Below are 17,979 nucleotides of genomic sequence, written 5' to 3'. Positions count from 1 at the left end.
GATTGTGAGTTACTTGTGGTCAGAGACTGGATTACTGCCTTTTCCTACAGAGGGTAGTTGGATGATGATACTGCATATCTGATTCAATATAACAGACCCTGGTCATAGAACCTGGACTCTCCCTGTTGGATATTTCCTACTCTTCCCTTGGACTTAAGTGGTGATTCACTCTGGATTGGCTTACTCCCTGCTTAGTGACCGTGTGTAGTGTGTGTGTGTGTGTGTGTGTGTGTGTGTGTGTGTGTGTGTGTGTGTGTGTGTGTGTGTGTGTGTGTGTGTGTGTGTGTGTGTGAGTGAGTGTGAGTGTGTGTCAGGATGGAGTGTGTGAGGAGTGTGTTTCTGATGATGTGTGTTTTCCTGTGGAGCTCAGCACACTCAGCCCAGAGTGTCTACCCCAGGATACGACTTTCCCATAAAGGTAGGCATCAGGCACTGGAGTGTGTGCACACATTGGCTAAGCATCAGCATTAATTACATATTCATGCAATGTACACTAAAGTCCTATCTAGTCAAAGCATGCTTTATGGAAACTACCATTCTTGTTCCAGCTATGTCACAGTACATTGAGAATCAGACAGGTGTGTCAGTGAAAATATGACATGTATACACTTCTACACAACCCCTGAACTTTCCATGACATCCATTTGCCGTGCGGACAAGCTGATCAATAGTGTATGTTGATAGGAACAAATTAGATATGGTGGGAAAACATGATGCAACCTGCTGAAATAAGTTATTGCTCTCCTCAATTGCTTGTGTTTGCCCCTATACGTTCAGTATTGTTATCCATTGTTATCTAAGACCCACACAGTCTATGCTGTGAGAAACTGTCAATGAGTATAAAGATGACTCAATGTGAGAGGGTTTAACCTCAGATATGACATAGTGAAGTGTGTGTAGTGAAGTGTGTGTTTTCTCACTGACTGTCCTGGGTTCATGTTAAAGAGTGTTTTCTTTTTCTTGTTGTTATCTAAAGGATTGCTTTCTTCCTCAGGCCACAGTGGTTGACATTCCACAATCTGGCTTTCTCTACTGTTATACTGGTGGGTTGAGAGAGGGGAACACTGCTGAGGGCATAGTGGTGTGTATGCACTGGTGTGTGTGTCTGCATGCGTGCGTCCATTGTGTGTGAGTGTGTGTGTGTTATCTCGTCTGCTTATTTAAAGAGTATATTTTAGGGATTATGAGGCTCTGACTTTGTAGATAACAATCTGTAGTAAACACAACATCTCTTCTCTCTCCACTGTTACTTTAAGCTCTATAGCAACAGTAGCGCAGATAATTCCACATAAAAAAAGTGTCGGCCATGGTTGAGAGTACGTGTGGAATTTTCATGGTCAATAAATTGTATATGTGTAAGGGGCAGAGGCATGAGTTAGTACTGGGAGTGGAACAGCATGGTATATCCACATGGCACCCCGCTATGAGGGCTCACTGTGCCTGGCTGTGGCTTGTCTTTAACAGCAATATTTTCCCTCTTATCACCATGCTGGTTTAGATAACATCTCACAGTGAATTACCTTATTATATAGATGGAGGCAGGAGAAGGAAAGAGAAGAGAGAGAGGAGGAAATGAGAGGTAGAAAGATGAGGAATAATTGAAAAAGTGAGGAAAAAATAATTAGAGGAAGGGAGGCAGGGAAGGAAAGAGAGAAGAGCGAGAGAAGAAATTGAGAGAAAAGGAGAGAAAGGAGAGCAACAGAGAGGGAGAGAGTAAGGTTTGTTTGGTTAGTGGAGCGTGATAGGCTGGTATATTGACAGAGACCCTTGCTGAGTGTTGAGCTTTGCTGATGTGTTCAATCATAAACGCCACAGCAATAATAGTAATAACCCACTGGGTTCTGGTAATATTTGGTTGAGATGTTGATCAATGAGATTTCAACCTTTATTCACCCACTCAAAAAGACAGCCAACAGTTATTTTATTTCAGTACTATAGTTGATTATTATACTTGGCTAATAATCAACTACATTTAAATATTGGCGTGAGGTTAAGAACACATTATGATCTGATTTGCCAAAAACACACCATGAATTCAACGGGGATTAACACCAATACATGAAGTGTGTTGATTCGATGTTTAGAAGTACTTGGCTTCTTTACATTAAACAAGGATAAGAGCCTGAGCTAAGAATAGGAAAACAAACGGTATCAACCAGGACCTTTCTGATGTTGAACGTTCTTGAAAAGCACCCACGATACATTTCTACTCATGCTGCAAAATGTATCTTCCAGACTTAGGGTCTATACTACTGTTGGCTATTGTCATTCTGTGTAACACAATTAGAGCAGTAACTTGGAAAAGCATTGGGTAAACCTTTGTCCATGTAAAAACTGTAATGCATTTTTTTTGGGTCGAAGTCAATAATGCTTGAAAAAATATATATATTGCACCACAAAATAGATTTACAAGCTAAAAACATAAATAAATAAGCCCAAAAATGCATTTCCGGCACAGGCTTCTGGAAACACAAATTACATATTTTTTTTAAGGCACTGTCGGAACAGGCTTTCATGCTTTTAACTTAAGAACTGTCATCCCTTTACTCATTGGCCCATCCAGTACTACATGGCAATATGTCATTCAAGTCATACCAATGAAACATTTAATTTCTCACCATATATTTTCAAAAATCATTCTCCATTAGTTGCTCTTCCATCTTTAGTAAATCTTCCTCCGTCTCGTTCAGGTTGAAGTCGAATTCCTCAACCGGACTCACAAAGGAGACATAGGACTCTTGAAATTCTGAAAGTAGTTTTACATTTGTTCACTTCCAAATATAAACAGCCTAATTTCAATATCACAAAAAATTGTTTAAAAATTAAAATGTGTCATACTTGCTTCCGGCTTAGGAAAAGGGTCTGATCCTTTGCAGCGCTTTGGTGAGGGGGATCTCTCATCTGATGAGGCAGAAGGAGACAGTCTCCCACATGACCTATCCCTGGAGCATGAAAATATTGGACAACGTAATTGCAATTCTTGGTAAAATTAGAATACCTTTCCTAAATACATCAATCAAGAATGAGAATAAGGGGTTGGCTTACGTTGTGAAGGGTCCTCTCACTATAATTGCTTGGTGGCTTGCACAGCGTTTTAGTTTCCCATTTCCCCTTACCACCAATATTTGGTGGCTTGAGTGGAGTTTTAGTTTCCCATTTCCCCTTACCACCAATATTTGGTGGCTTGCAGGACGTTTTAGCCTTTTGCTTCTTAGTGTCACTGGCTTTCTGGTGCTTCGGAGCAGATTTTAGTCGGGGGTTGGGTACAAAAATAACACATTCAAGTGTAAAATAACGGCGAATAGGGAGTCAACAACAAGGAATATATAGAAGAATATCAAAAATGGACGATTCAAATATCACATTTAATCTATTGCTTCTGATATTGTTAAGTAGCCCAGACTGTTGTCTCTTTGCTATTATATGTGACATTTGAATTGTCAATTTTTTATACTCTTCTGTGTATTCATTACTATTATTCGTTAATATCAACTGTTTGCTTGCACCTGTTGCACCAGTTACGCACAGCAGGTGTGTCTTAAGTACGTGTCTTCTTAATTTGTTTGTACGGCACTGATGCCGAAACGTATACTCGTTCCTTTTTTATTTTTATGTAGCATCTTGCACTTTCACTTTTTGTATTCTTTTAAACATAGATTAAATTCATTATATTATTTTTGCGTCTCGGCCTCCTTGGGTTATTCCTTTTCATTGTTTTGAGTGCGAGTACTTTTTGAACTCTACAGATATTTTTTCTCCCACACATCGGCCCCCTTTCATTCAAGCCTGAGCGCAAACACTCATACTGGCTTTTTACAATATTATTAAGCCATAATTGCAAACCAAACCATTCCAATAGATCTGATCTTACTTGGCAAAACTGTGCAAAAGAGGCATAACTTTGTATTTCCTATGATAGGGCAGACACAGCCTTGCTGATGAGTTCATCGAGAGAAATGATTTCTCTTTTGCATTTGCGGATATTTGAGATACTTGGTCTTTGGAGTCACATGTAAGAATGAAGAAGTTGTCAGTTTGAGTATGGTGAATGACATCACAGACAATGTTTCCATTGTCTCTTATGTCTTTGAAAAATGCATACTTGTCCTGGAGGAGGAAGCAACCATCTCACGTTATTCTTGATGTATGGTTGGATGTTCTTTGAAGTATATTTCTCTTGGCTTGATTCAGACAGTCGCCTCGTCACTTGTACCAATGGATTATGATGGACTTTTGATGTCACGTTTAAGCCCCTGCAAATGGTTCTCAAACTCAACACAATTAATGTCATTGAGTGAGCAGATGTGAAATGCAACATCTGCCAAGTGAGTGAGATCATGTATCACCATAGACATACTTGCTCATCTCAACAAAGTGCATCAGCAGCAGTTTGGCATAATCAAGGTGATGCCTCCTCCTGTCAACAACTGAATCCAGCAAAATTGACATGGCTACACTGAGGGACATAAAGTGGTGATAGACCTTTTTGGAAACATATGTTTAATACCATGGGACCCATGTAGAGCAAAAACTGCCTGTACTCAGTGGGCTCGCATCAGTCAAGTTCTGTCAGTTACCGAGGTTGTAGGGCAAATTATTTTGCCAATAAGCCTTGAAAGCCTCTGACAACTTTGTTCTGAGAGGAAGACCGTCTGCATGTTCTAGGGCCATGTTTAAGGCAAATCAACATCCTCCTCATGACACCCAAGCACACCATATGCATATAATCTAATGGAAACCCTGAAATACAAGAAACTCCAGCATCTATCAATGGAGATGTAGCTACCTGATGGCAGCCATGTAGGCCAAGTTATTGAATTCCCAATTTCTCTCTGGATATGTCCCCTCAGAGTGCAACACTACCCTTCCGTTCCAAGAGCCTTTAATCTGACATCTTTCTCATGCAAAATATCCCCTATGGGATTTGAAGCATTTTAGCATGGCTCGCAGTGGTGCATCACAAAGAAAAGCTTTGATTGTGACATGGTTATGTCAATTTCTCAGCTTGATACTTTCAATCAGGAGCACCTTCATTTCAGATAGGATATCACTCAGGTAATCATCCACAGGCCCTGGTTTAGCCTCTCCAGCGAATAAGGCAACAACAAATGGATGGAATCATTAAAGCTGCATAAATAGTCCAAAGTTAGCAGCTAGATAGTATACCTAACTACACATTGAAATGATGGTGTCCTTTTGGCAAATCAGATGTCAATGTGCAGTGAGGGAAAAAAGTATTTGATCCCCTGCTGATTTTGTACGTTTGCCCACTGACAAAGTCATGATCAGTCTATAATTTTAATGGTAGGTTTATTTGAACAGTGAGAGACAGAATAACAACAACAAAATCCAGAAAAACGCATGTCAAAAATGTTATAAATTGATTGCATTTTAATGAGGGAAATAAGTATTTGACCCCTCTGCAAAACATGACTTAGTACTTGGTGGCAAAACCCTTGTTGGCAATCACAGAGGTCAGACGTTTCTTGTAGTTGGCCACCAGGTTTGCACACATCTCAGGAGGGATTTTGTTCCACTCCTCTTTGCAGATCTTCTCCAAGTCATTAAGGTTTCGAGGCTGACATTTGGCAACTCGAACCTTCAGCTCCCTTTCTATGGGATTAAGGTCTGGAGACTGGCTAGGCCACTCCAGGACCTTAATGTGCTTCTTCTTGAGCCACTCCTTTGTTGCCTTGGCCGTGTGATTTGGGTCATTGTCATGCTGGAATACCCATCCACGACCCATTTTCAATACCCTGGCTGAGGGAAGGATGTTCTCACCCAAGATTGGACGGTACATGGCCCCGTCCATCGTCCCTTTGATGCGGTGTAGTTGTCCTGTCCCCTTAGCAGAAAAACACCCCCAAAGCATAATGTTTCCACCTCCATGTTTGACGGTGGGGATGGTGTTCTTGGGGTCATAGGCAGCATTCCTCCTCCAAACACGGCGAGTTGAGTTGATGCCAAAGAGCTCGGCTTTGGTCTCATCTGACCACAACACTTTCACCCAGTTCTCCTCTGAATCATTCAGATGTTCATTGGCAAACTTCAGACGGCCCTGTATATGTACTTTCTTGAGCAGGGGGACATTGCGGGCGCTGCAGGATTTCAGTCCTTCACGGCGTAGTGTGTTACCAATTGTTTTCTTGGTGACTATGGTCCCAGCTGCCTTGAGATCATTGACAAGATCCTCCCGTGTAGTTCTGGGCTGATTCCTCACCGTTCTCATGATCATTGCAACTCCACGAGGTGAGATCTTGCATGGAGCCCCAGGCCGAGGGAGATTGACAGTTATTTTGTGTTTCTTCCATTTGCGAATAATCGCACCAATTGTTGTCACCTTCTCACCAAGCTGCTTGGCGATGGTCTTGTAGCCCATTCCAGCCTTGTGTAGGTCTACAATCTTGTCCCTGACATCCTTGGAGAGCTCTTTGATCTTGGCCATGGTGGAGAGTTTGGAATCTGATTGATTGATTGCTTCTGTGGACAGGTGTCTTTTATACAGGTAACAAACTGAGATTAGGAGCACTCCCTTTAAGAGTGTGCTCCTAATCTCAGCTCGTTACCTGTATAAAAGACACCTGGGAGCCAGAAATCTTTCTGATTGAGATGGGGTCAAATACTTATTTCCCTCATTGAAATGCAAATCAATTTATAACAGCAGGGGATCAAATACTTTTTTCCCTCACTGTACATAAACCCAACCTCACTCCAAATGTACTTTCACATAGCAAGTGTAAAACAAGTTAGAGTTATTTTCAACTATTCAATGTTATTAAGGTAGAGCATAGCTATGCAAATTAGTATGGAATCTGATCAGTATCCGTATGTGTTGATATGGTAGCTCAGCAGAAACGAACACAGCTTGTTTACAAAGCTAAGCAGTGTACATCGAGAAAGGCATCACGATGGTAGACTCGTTCTCACTGAAGTACGTTATCCCTCACATACCAGTAGGTGTCACTGTTCAGGCTGGCATCGTTGGACTCTGGCTTAAGATTTTATTTCAATACTGGTATCTCTTTATTTAGGTTGATGGCATGACGTTGAAACAATGACGTCAATTCAAACATACCATTGTATTATCAACATTGAAACAAGGTCAAATAAAATATGTCTAATCAAATATGTAATTCAACATAATTTCAACCACCCAATATATATAGTGAACAAATATATAAACGCAACATGCAACAATGTCAACGATTGTATAAGTATCACATTTCAGGAGAAGACCCAGATGCAGACAGTGTCGAAGTAACAAAAGTTTATTACAAAAACAGGGGGCAGGCAAACGACAGGTCAAGGGCAGGCAGGGGTCAGTAATCCAGATCAGAGTCCAAAAGGTACAGAACGGCAGGCAGTCTCAGGGTCAGGGCAGGCAGAGGTCAATAATCCAGGGTGGTGTGACAAGGTACAGAGCAGCAGGCAGGCTCAGGGTCAGGGCAGGCAGAATGGTCAAAACCGGGAAAACTAAAAAAAACAGGAACTTGAAAAAGACAGGAGCAAGGGGAAAACCGCTGGTAGGCTTGACGAAATAAAACAAACTGGCAACAGACAAACAGAGAACACAGGTATAAATACACTGGGGATAATGGGGAAGATGGGCGACATCTGGAGGGCGGTGGAGACAATCACATAGACAGGTGAAACAGATCAGGGTGTGAAAATAAGGAAATCAGTCAATTTAAATCAATTCATTAGGCCCTAATCTATGGATTTCACATGACTGGGGAGCCAGGCCCAGCCAATCAGAATTAATTTTTCCCCACAAAAGGGCTTTATTACAGACATAAATACTCCTCAGTTTCATCAACTGTCTGGATGGCTGGTCTCAGGCGATCCCGCAGGTGAAGAAGCCGGATGTGGAAGTCCTGGGCTGGCATGGTTACATTTACATTTTACATTTACGTCATTTAGCAGACGCTCTTATACAGAGCGACTTACAAATTGGTTCATTCACCTTATAGCCAGTGGGATAACCACTTTACAATGTGTTTTTTAATTTTAATTTAATTTTAATTTTTTTTAATTTTTTTATTTTTTATTTTGGGGGGGGGGTTGGGGTAAGGGGGGATAGAAGGATTACTTTATCCTATCCCAGGTATTCCTTAAAGAGGTGGGGTTTCAAATGTCTCCGGAAGGTGTTGAGTGACTCCGCTGTCCTGGCGTCGTGAGGGAGCTTGTTCCACCATTGGGGTGCCAGAGCAGCGAACAGTTTTGACTGGGCTGAGTGGGAACTATGCTTCCGCAGAGGAAGGGGAGCCAGCAGGCCAGAGGTGGATGAATGCAATGCCCTCGTTTGGGTGTAGGGACTGATCAGAGCCTGAAGGTACGGAGGTGCCGTTCCCCTCACAGCTCCATAGGCAAGCACCATGGTCTTGTAACAGATGCGAGCTTCAACTGGAAGCCAGTGGAGTGGGCGGAGGAGCGGGGTGACGTGAGAGAACTTGGGAAGGTTGAACACCAGACGGGCTGCGGCATTCTGGATGAGTTGTAGGGGTTTAATGGCACAGGCAGGGAGCCCAGCCAACAGCGAGTTGCAGTAATCCAGACGGGAGATGACAAGTGCCTGGATTAGGACCTGTGCCGCTTCCTGTGTAAGGCAGGGTCGTACTCTCCGAATGTTGTAGAGCATGAACCTACAGGATCGGGTCACCGCCTTGATGTTAGCGGAGAACGACAGGGTGTTGTCCAGGGTCACGCCAAGGCTCTTCGCACTCTGGGAGGAGGACACAACGGAGTTGTCAACCGTGATGGCGAGATCATGGAACAGGCAGTCCTTCCCCGGGAGGAAGAGCAGCTCCGTCTTGCCAAGGTTCAGCTTGAGGTGGTGATCCGTCATCCATACTGATATGTCTGCCAGACATGCAGAGATGCGATTCGCCACCTGGTTATCAGAAGTGGTCTGCTGTTGGGAGGCCGTTTGGACATACTGCCAAATTCTCTAAAAAAATATTATGGTAGAGAAATGAACATTCAATTCTCTGGTAACAGCTCTGGTGGACATTCCTACAGTCAGCATGTCAATTGCACACTCCCTCAAAACTTGAAACATCTGTGGCATTGTGTTGTGTGACAAAACTGCACACTTAAGTGGCCTTTTATTGTCCCCAGCACAAGGTGCACCTGTGTAATGATAATGCTGTTTAATCAGCTTCTTGATATGCCACACCTGTCTGGTAGATGGATTATCTTGGCAAAGAAGAAACAGGGATGCTCACTAACAGGGATGTAAACAAATTTGTGCACAACATTTTAGAGAAATAAGCTTTTTGTGCATATTACATTTTTTGGGGATCTTTTATTTCAGCTCATGAAACATGGGACCAACACTTGACATGTTGCGTATATATTTTTGTTCAGTATATTTAATATAGGTGTGTGTGTGTGTGTGTGTGTGTGTGTGTGTGTGTGTGTGTGTGTGTGTGTGTGTGTGTGTGTGTGTGTGTGTGTGTAGTACTGTATGTGTGAGTGTGTAGTCCAGTGAGTGTACGTCGAGCATGTGCAAGAGAGTCAGTGCAGAAAAATAAGAATAAAGAAGGCCGTACGCACTACCCTCTGTAGCGCCTTGCGGTCAGATGCCGAGCAGTTGCCATACCAAACGGTGATGCAACCAGTCAGCTCTCGATGGTGCAGCTGTATAACTTTTTGAGGATCCATGACAAATCTTTTTAGCCTCCTGAGGCGGAATTAGCGTTGTCATGCCCTCTTGACAACTGTCTTGGTGTGTTGACCATGATACATTTACATTTTAGTCATTTAGCAGACACTCTTATCCAGAGTGACTTACAGTTAGTGAGTGCATACATTTTCATACTGGCCCCCCATGTGAAACAAACCCACAACTCTGGCATTGCAAGCGCCATGCTCTACCAACTGAGCTACAGGGTCCACGATCAGCTCCTTTGTCTTGCTCACGTTAAGGGAGAGGTTGTTTCCTGGCACCACAATGCCAGGTCTCTGACCTCCTCCCTATAGGCTGTCTCATCATCTGATCAGGCCTACCACCGTTGTGTCGTCGGCAAACTTAATGATGGTGTTGGAGCTGTCCGTGGCCACGCAGTCGTGTGTGAACAAGGGGTACAGGAGGGGACTAAGCACACACCCCTGAGGGGCCACGGTGTTGAGGGTCAGCATGGCAGATGTGTTGTTAACTACCCTCACCACCTGGGTGCGGCCTTTCAGGAAGTCCAGGATCCAGTTGCAGAGGGATGTGATCAGTCCCAGGGTTCTTATCTTAGTGATGATCTTGGAGGGCACTATGGTGTTGAACGCTGAGCTGTAGTCAATGAAAAGCATTCTCATGTAGGTGTTCCTTTTGTCCAGGTGGGAAAGGGCAGTGTAGAGTTTTCAACATATACATTGTTTTGATGATTACGTTGAAATTAGATTGATGTAACAACCTGTTAGTCAGGTTAAGTCATTGTATTTAAGTTGAAGTTTTACCCTAATTTACATCTTTGCAACGCTGGTTGAAATGATATAAAAACTCTACTGGTTGATGACTTTTTGCAAATCCAAAAGTGTTTCAAACTTATACTCAGCAAAAAAAGAAATGTCTCTTTTTCAGGACCCTGTCTTTCAAAGATAATTTGTAAAAATCCAAATAATTTCACAGATCTTCATTGTAAAGGGTTTAAACACTGTTTCCCATGCTTGTTCAATTAACCATAAACAATTAATGAACATGCACCTGTGGAATGGTTGTTAAGACATTAACAGCTTACAGACGGTAGGCAATTAAGGTCACAGTTATGAAAACTTAGGACACTAAAGAGGCCTTTCTACTGACTCTGAAAAACACAAAAATAAATATGCCCAGGGTCCTTGCTCATCTGCGTGAATGTGCCTTAGGCATGCTGCAAGGAGGCATGAGGACTGCAGATGTGGCCAGGGCAATAATTTGCAATGTCCGTACTGTGAGACGCCTAAGACAGCGCTAAAGGGAGACAGGACGGACAGCTGATTGTCCTCACAGTGGCAGACCACGTGTCCATGACAGACCACGTCTGTCATGGACTGGGGCGGTGTGTCACAGCATCATTGGACTGAGCTTGTGGTCATTGCAGGCAATCTCAACGCTGTGCGTTACAGGGAAGACATCCTCCTCCCTCAAGTGGTACCCTTCCTGCAGGCTCATCCTGACATGACCCTCCAGCATGACAATGCCACCAGCCATACAGCTCATTCTGTGCGTGATTTCCTGCAAGACAGGAATGTCAGTGTTCTGCCATGGCCAGCGAAGAGCCCGGATCTCATCTGGGACCTGTTGGATCAGAGGGTGAGGGCTAGGGCCATTCCCCCCAGAAATGTCCGGGAACTTGCAGGTGCCTTGGTGGAAGAGTGGGGTAATATCTCACAGCTAGAACTGGCAAATCTGGTGCAGTCCATGAGGGGGAGATGCACTGCAGTACTTAATGCAGACTGTTACTTTTGATTTTGCCCCCCCCCCCCCCTTTGTTCAGTGACACATTATTCTTTTTTTTTTTTACACGTTACGTTTGCTGAAAATAAATGCAGTTGACAGTGAGAGGACATTTCTTTTTTTGTTGACATATTACGTTGAAACAAAGTTGATTCAACCAGTTTGTGCCCAGTGGGAACATTCATATTTCACCCGAGTCATTACTAGCCTGGGGGAGAGGAGCTGCTCTGACTGTCACTCAGAGAGAGAGAGAGAGAGAGAGAGAGAGAGAGAGAGAGAGAGAGAGAGAGAGAGAGAGAGAGAGAGAGAGAGAGAGAGAGAGAGAGAGAGAGAGAGAGAGAGAGAGAGAGAGAGAGAGAGAGAGAGAGAGAGAGAGAGAGAGAGAGAGAGAGACAAACAGATGGAGGAAGACATTCTCCGAAGGGAAATGTGTCTCTGTGACTGACATTCACTTCACCACAGGAGAGGAGAGAGAGGAGAGAAGAGTAGAGAGTAGATGGTGGGCATTGGAACAGGCCTGAGGCTACTATTACAGTCAACCATGAACTTCTTCCACCCCTCCTCTCTCTCTCTCTGCTGTAGCGTGTTCTGGCTGGTAGAGCATGCTGTGGAAGGCTAGTGGCGTATCCTATCATTATGGAATGAAAAACATCTATGCTTAAATATGTGTCTCATGGTCTCTGCCTGCATTTACACCCACCCACCTACCACCGATTTACACACACACAGTGAATAGCGTGAATGCTTTTTGCGTGTGCAGGCCTTGAAGGCAGATCAGGGAGAGAGAGGGATGTGGTTAACATCTTAGGTATTAGCCCTGAGGAACTGAAGTATCACAATATTATCATAATATCTGCTAGCCAGGAGAACAGGGTAGAGGAGAGCACTAATTCAATCTATCTGGTTGGATTTCTCTGGATGTGGAGGAGTTTGGTTGAAGCCCTCAGAGATGTCCTGTAGCTCAGTTGGTAGATCATGGCGCTTGCAATGCCAGCATTGTGGGTTCAATTCCCACGGGGGGCCAGTATGAAAAAAGTATGCAAAAAGTATGATAAATGTAAGCACCTCACTAACTGTAAGTCGCTCTGGATAAGAGTGTCTGCTAAATGACTAAAATGTTAATGTTTGACCCAGTTTATGTCTGGCTCACAGGTGCTATACTGTAGAGATCAATAGAATCTGCCCTTTAGATCTGTGGAAATATGCTCTCAGATGGACGCCCTCCAGGACTGCGTTTACAAGTATGAATTATTTTTGGAATGTTATCAAAGCTTCCAAGGTCATCCATATGGATCCTTCAGAGCTCTGACATTGAGATTCCATCTTGGTTTCTGTAATGGTTCATATTATCACTATCTCTCTCCCCTCTTCCATTCCATTCCATTCCACTCATCTCATCCTCTCTCCTCTCCTGCAACTCCTCTCTGAACATTTCACCACACGTTTGTAGGCTCAACTCTTTTCCAAAACGGGTGATATTTTCCGTCGAATTCAATTGATTTTCATAACTATCAGCTTAGAAAATCTCCTTTTGTATCGCGTTACAATCACAGACTGTTTCCATTCTCCAGAGCAGAACAGACCTTAAGCCCTGCAAGCATCTCCTCCAAAGACCTTACATGCACTCTATGAGAGCCTAATACACTCTCATTGGGCATGGCCGCCAATCAAAACCCTTAATCCTAGCGCTCCATCGCCACATCTGTATGATTGTCTAAAGATGGCAGCCAGAGGGACGATCTAACCATAGAATTATAATGACTAGAACGGACATCCTCATAAAAAATTAACAAACACTAACAGAGCCTTAGAATACATTATATGTCTTGAAATGATATGCGGTCTTGCATTATCTGCATATTGTGTCCCTGTAGTGAACTCTTCCCGGTAAAACAAGCGTTCCATTATGCTGTATGTCTAATGATAGGTTGTTACTGCTGGCATGTGTCAGAGTCATGGTGGGGTGGAGGCAGCAGGCCAAATGAAGAGGCGGGGTGGAGGGAGATACGGAGCCAAAACATGATTTATCTCTCTTCTACCATCTCCATCTATCTCTGTCCTCACGCTTGGCTGGAAGCTGGAGCTTCACTAGAATTCCAACACGGACAGTTTATAGCCTCAATCCGGTTATTAGCTAAATAAATACCAGAGACTGCCAGTTATTGGACTAATTTAGAGTATTGGTGGATGCTAACATTGTTATTAATTGTGAATAACATTAATTGTCTTTGCTATAACTAGGAAACAGGACCAGACCTGTCAAGTCAATGTGAATCCAACACATCCTCCTTCCAGCAGCAGTTAGCTCTCAATATTGGCATGGTCTCTAGGCATTGCATATCGAATCCTCTGATTAATACATTCCGACCTGAGTTCCACTCCTAACTGTCACCACACCCACATAATGGCTACCTGTACAGAGGCTCTCCCCATGGAATGTGTTTAAAGAAACCATTATGGGTTTAAGAATCACATAAAACTCTGAGCAAAAGTTGTTACAGGGACTGAAAGTGATAGGTACTCCTCTGCATCTTCTGTTCACAGGGGAAAATATTATTCTACCCCACAGTAATGTCCAATCCATCAGAGAATTATGAAAATCGTCTGCTCCAGTTCCTCAGAAATGACCTCAGACACCAAGTGTAATACAGAGAGACAGACGGGCGAGACCGCTAAAATATATTTTCTTGAAATGTGTCTGATTTGAATAGCCTAAACATCTTTCTGCTGAAGACCACAGCACTGACTTAACATTTTATGAAAATTGGCATACATTAAACAGTATCTCTGCCAAATGAATATTTATTTAGAAAGAATAATACTTTTTTAACATTGGTAAATATTTTTTCTTAAACCTCTGATTTTCCGCGCGTGGGGAATTAAGTGTTCAGGTGATGATGTCAGATTGCTTAGACAGAGCTAATGTCAGACATGTTCACTTAAAAAAACTCCTGTCTCTGCCCTGTTGTAGTGGAACATTTTCCTGTCAGACCACTCAAACAGTGAGCTGCTAAAAGCTCTCATGGGCCATACTTAACCACTACACTATTTAAACCTTACATAGTTATTACATACTTCCACGCAGTAAAAGCACACAGTATATACACTACATTAACAAAAGTATGTGCACAGCTGCTTGACAAACATTTCATTCCAAAATCATGGGCATTAATATGGCGTTTGTCCCACCTTTGCTGCTATAACAGCCTCCACTCTTCTGGGAAGGCATTCCACGCCTCCCGAGTGGCGCAGTGATCTAAGGCACTGCTTCTCAGTCCTTGAGGCGTCACTACAGACCCCCTGGTTCGATTCCAGGCTGTATCACAACCGGCCATGATTGGGAGTCCCATAGGGCGGCGCACAATTGGCCCAGCGTCCCTTCACTGTAACTAAGGTGCCTAGCCCGAACCTTGAAAAACAGCCCCAGACCATTATTCCTCCTCCACCAAACTTTACAGAGCCACGTGTAGCTCAGTTGGTAGAGCATGGCGCTTGTAACGCCAGGGTTGTGGGTTCATTTCCCACGGGGGGCCAGTATGAAAAACAAAAAGTATGCACTCAATATCTGTAAAGTCGCTCTGGATAAGAGCGTCTGCTAAATGACTAAAATGTAAATGTAGTAACCAAAAAAGTGCCTTTCAACAGTCTTGAAGGAGTTCCCACATATGCTAAGCACTTGTTGGCTGCTTTCCCAAACCATCTCAATTGGGTTGAGATCGGGTGATTGTGGAGGCTAGGTCATCTGATGCAGCACTCCATCACTCTCCTTCTTGGTCAAATAGCCCTTACACAGCCTGGAGGTGTGTTTTGGGTCATTGTCCTGTTGAAAAACAAATGATAGTCCCACTAAGCGCAAACCAGATGTACTGTATGTGCACTGTATGTGTGTTCAGCAAATTTTAAATCACTTCAGAGTGCCTTCTACAATAGGGAGAGAGGACATCAGCTGTCTTTACTATATGGTTTTACTGCGTGGAAGTATGTAAGAAGTATGTAAGGTATATGTGGTTTAAGTAGTGTAGTGGTGAAGTATGGCCGATGAAAGCTTTTAGCAGCTCACTGTTTGAGTGGTCTGAGAATAACATTTTTCACTACAAAAGGTTAGCGACAGCAGTTTATCTGTCTGATTTTAGCTCTGTCTAAACAATCTGATATCATCACCTGAACACTTAATTCACCATGCACGGAAAATCAAAGGTTTAAGAAAATAATATGTATATACTCTGCTTCAACTTTGACATAGCTATTCCATCCCTGAGCCATTTAGAGATGGGCCATTTAAAAGTTGGGCCATTTTAGAGAGATAGCACATTTTAGACCTGTACACTGTTTGCGTTCTGATCATTCCTGATCTTCCATAGCTCTGTTCCACCCTTACGTCTGGCCCTTATTCCTCTGTTCAGTCATTGATATCCTAATGTGCAATGTGCAGGTAGTAATTACCAGTAGGGAGCCCCCCTCTTAGCGGTAATATAAAACCTTCCCTCCCAGACTAGAACAGAAGAGAGCTGCTGTATATGTTTAACTGTCTTAAATGGTTTAAGCTGGAGGTGGGTTTGTGATGATGAACAAGTTGAGGAATACCAGTGTTGCATGAAGCCCTTTATTTGTTAGGTGATGTGCTGTATCTTTTAAATGAGGGTGATTTTTCTCATTAAATAAAATGTATGAAGTGAGGAGATGTATTAACTCTGTTCCGCCTACTCTATAATTACTACTATTCCCCCCACTGACTGGTTCAGCTCTGGTGATAAAACATAAATAATACAGCTTTATAAAGACTTAATATAGTACTTAAACTACCTGGAGAGGATGTGAGACGGAAATGTGCTGAATCAGCTCGGGGACGGTATCTTTAGGATCGTATAGGAACCTCTCTCTCAGCCTCTATTTCTCTCTCTCTCTCTCTCTCTCTCTCTCTCTCTCTCTCTCTCTCTCTGGTGGAGTTTGCAATGGTTATGGTTGTAACTTTTTAGGTCCGTTACAATGAAGTATTAATAATTATGTAAATATTGGGCAAATAAAGGTATTTTTAAATTAAAATCTCTCTCTCCCTCTCTCTCTCCTTGCGTTGTGTGTGCTCTGTAGCCCATTAATGTCGTATCCAGAGGGAGAAACAACTTGTGATAGTGATTTCTGCTCTGACCTTTTCACAGTACAAACACCAGGGTGAGAGAGAGGATGGTTGAGAGAGAGAGAGAGAGAGAGAGAGAGAGAGAGAGAGAGAGAGAATGAGGGGATGCAGAAGGTGAAATGGTCATGGGGTGTGGGATCTAGGGTTAGGGTATTGAGGGTGAGAGTAAGGGGGTTAGGGATGAGGCAGCGGTGATCTGAGGTAATGCCTATTTGATCAGGCAGCACATTGCACATATATTTGCCTACAGCTAGTAGGCCCACCACTTCCTCCCTTTGAATGAACCTCAGCCTTTACTATCCCCACAGACAGACACCATGGAGCAGATGGGGTTAAGGGTTCTAGAGAGGACTTTTGCTGGGGGGTCTACTCTACTAGCTGGGCTTTAATCTAGCTCCATCATTATAGACTTTCTGTAGACTCTAAGAGACTTATGTCTCTGTGTGTCTGACATGACCAGGGCTCAGAGATATTAGCGCTCTGAGGTCTGTCTCTCCTATGGGCTACAATAGTGATTTACACCCCACAAAACACCGCAAAATCTATTCACATCAAAGTTAAAACAGAGTTGTGGTGAACCACATGAAAGTGTGTTTGTTCTGTTGTTGTTCTCTGCAGGCAATCTGGTTCTCCTGCTTTCCAGATGTACACACTCCTTCAAAGATCAGAGGTCGCTTCTCCAACCTTCTCCTCTCCTACTTCTGTTGTCATCCCTTCTCTTCATCTCTGCTTTCCAAACTCTCTGTTTTACCCCACCACCACTTCTTCATCTACCCCTCTTCCCCTATGTTACCCACACTGCCATTCTTGTGACCTCTTCTCTCTTATGCCCTAGCTCCACTCCTATATTCTCTTCTCTCCTCTTCTTTCCTATTCCCCCCTGTTTTTTTCTGTCCTGTCCTACTCAATGTGGCTCTTATTTTACTCTGTGACATCATTCCTCCATGCATGGTGATCCGGGAACTAATCCCCCCCACAGCAAAGATAAGAAAGACTCATTATTTTATTATTTTCCTTTTTCACGCTACCCTTTTTCCATCTCTCTTTGTTTATAGTATACTGTCTCACTCTGTGGACAAATGGGAATGTATGTCATTAGTACACTTTACCAATGAATTTGGGGTGGGTCCTACTATCACCCCTAACAACCAAAAGTACACAAAAGTACCACCCAAAGAAAACGGGTACACAAAAGAACCCAAAAGTACCCGAAACAGGTACCCCACAAAAAACAAAAGTACCCAAAAGAACCAGAATTTTGTCCCACGTCACGGTTTACAGGAAACGTCACTGATGACGCTTGAGGGAACCGGATTATCTCTGAGAGTAATGTATAATCAAATGACTCCCTCTAGCGTGTAGAGGACAACCAGTCCAAAAGAGCAAGCCATTACTGACATGTCCGAAACGTGAACCT

The 17,979-nt window shown here is 43.2% G+C and overlaps 1 pseudogene across 1 annotated transcript in view; it reads left to right on the top strand.

The window, feature by feature from the left end:
- The first annotated feature begins 315 nt into the window (after positions 1-315).
- LOC311136763 (semaphorin-3E-like) overlaps positions 316-17,979 on the top strand; it is a 69,061-nt pseudogene continuing 51,397 nt past the window's right edge. The window contains exon 1 of the transcript in view: positions 316-418. The product of the transcript in view is annotated as a semaphorin-3E-like (transcript). The remainder of the gene's footprint in view (positions 419-17,979) is intronic.

This window comes from Coregonus lavaretus (assembly GCF_964263955.1).
Source record: "Coregonus lavaretus genome assembly, chromosome: 11".
Lineage (NCBI taxonomy): Eukaryota > Metazoa > Chordata > Actinopteri > Salmoniformes > Salmonidae > Coregonus > Coregonus lavaretus.
This window is presented reverse-complemented; position numbering and strand designations above follow the sequence as displayed.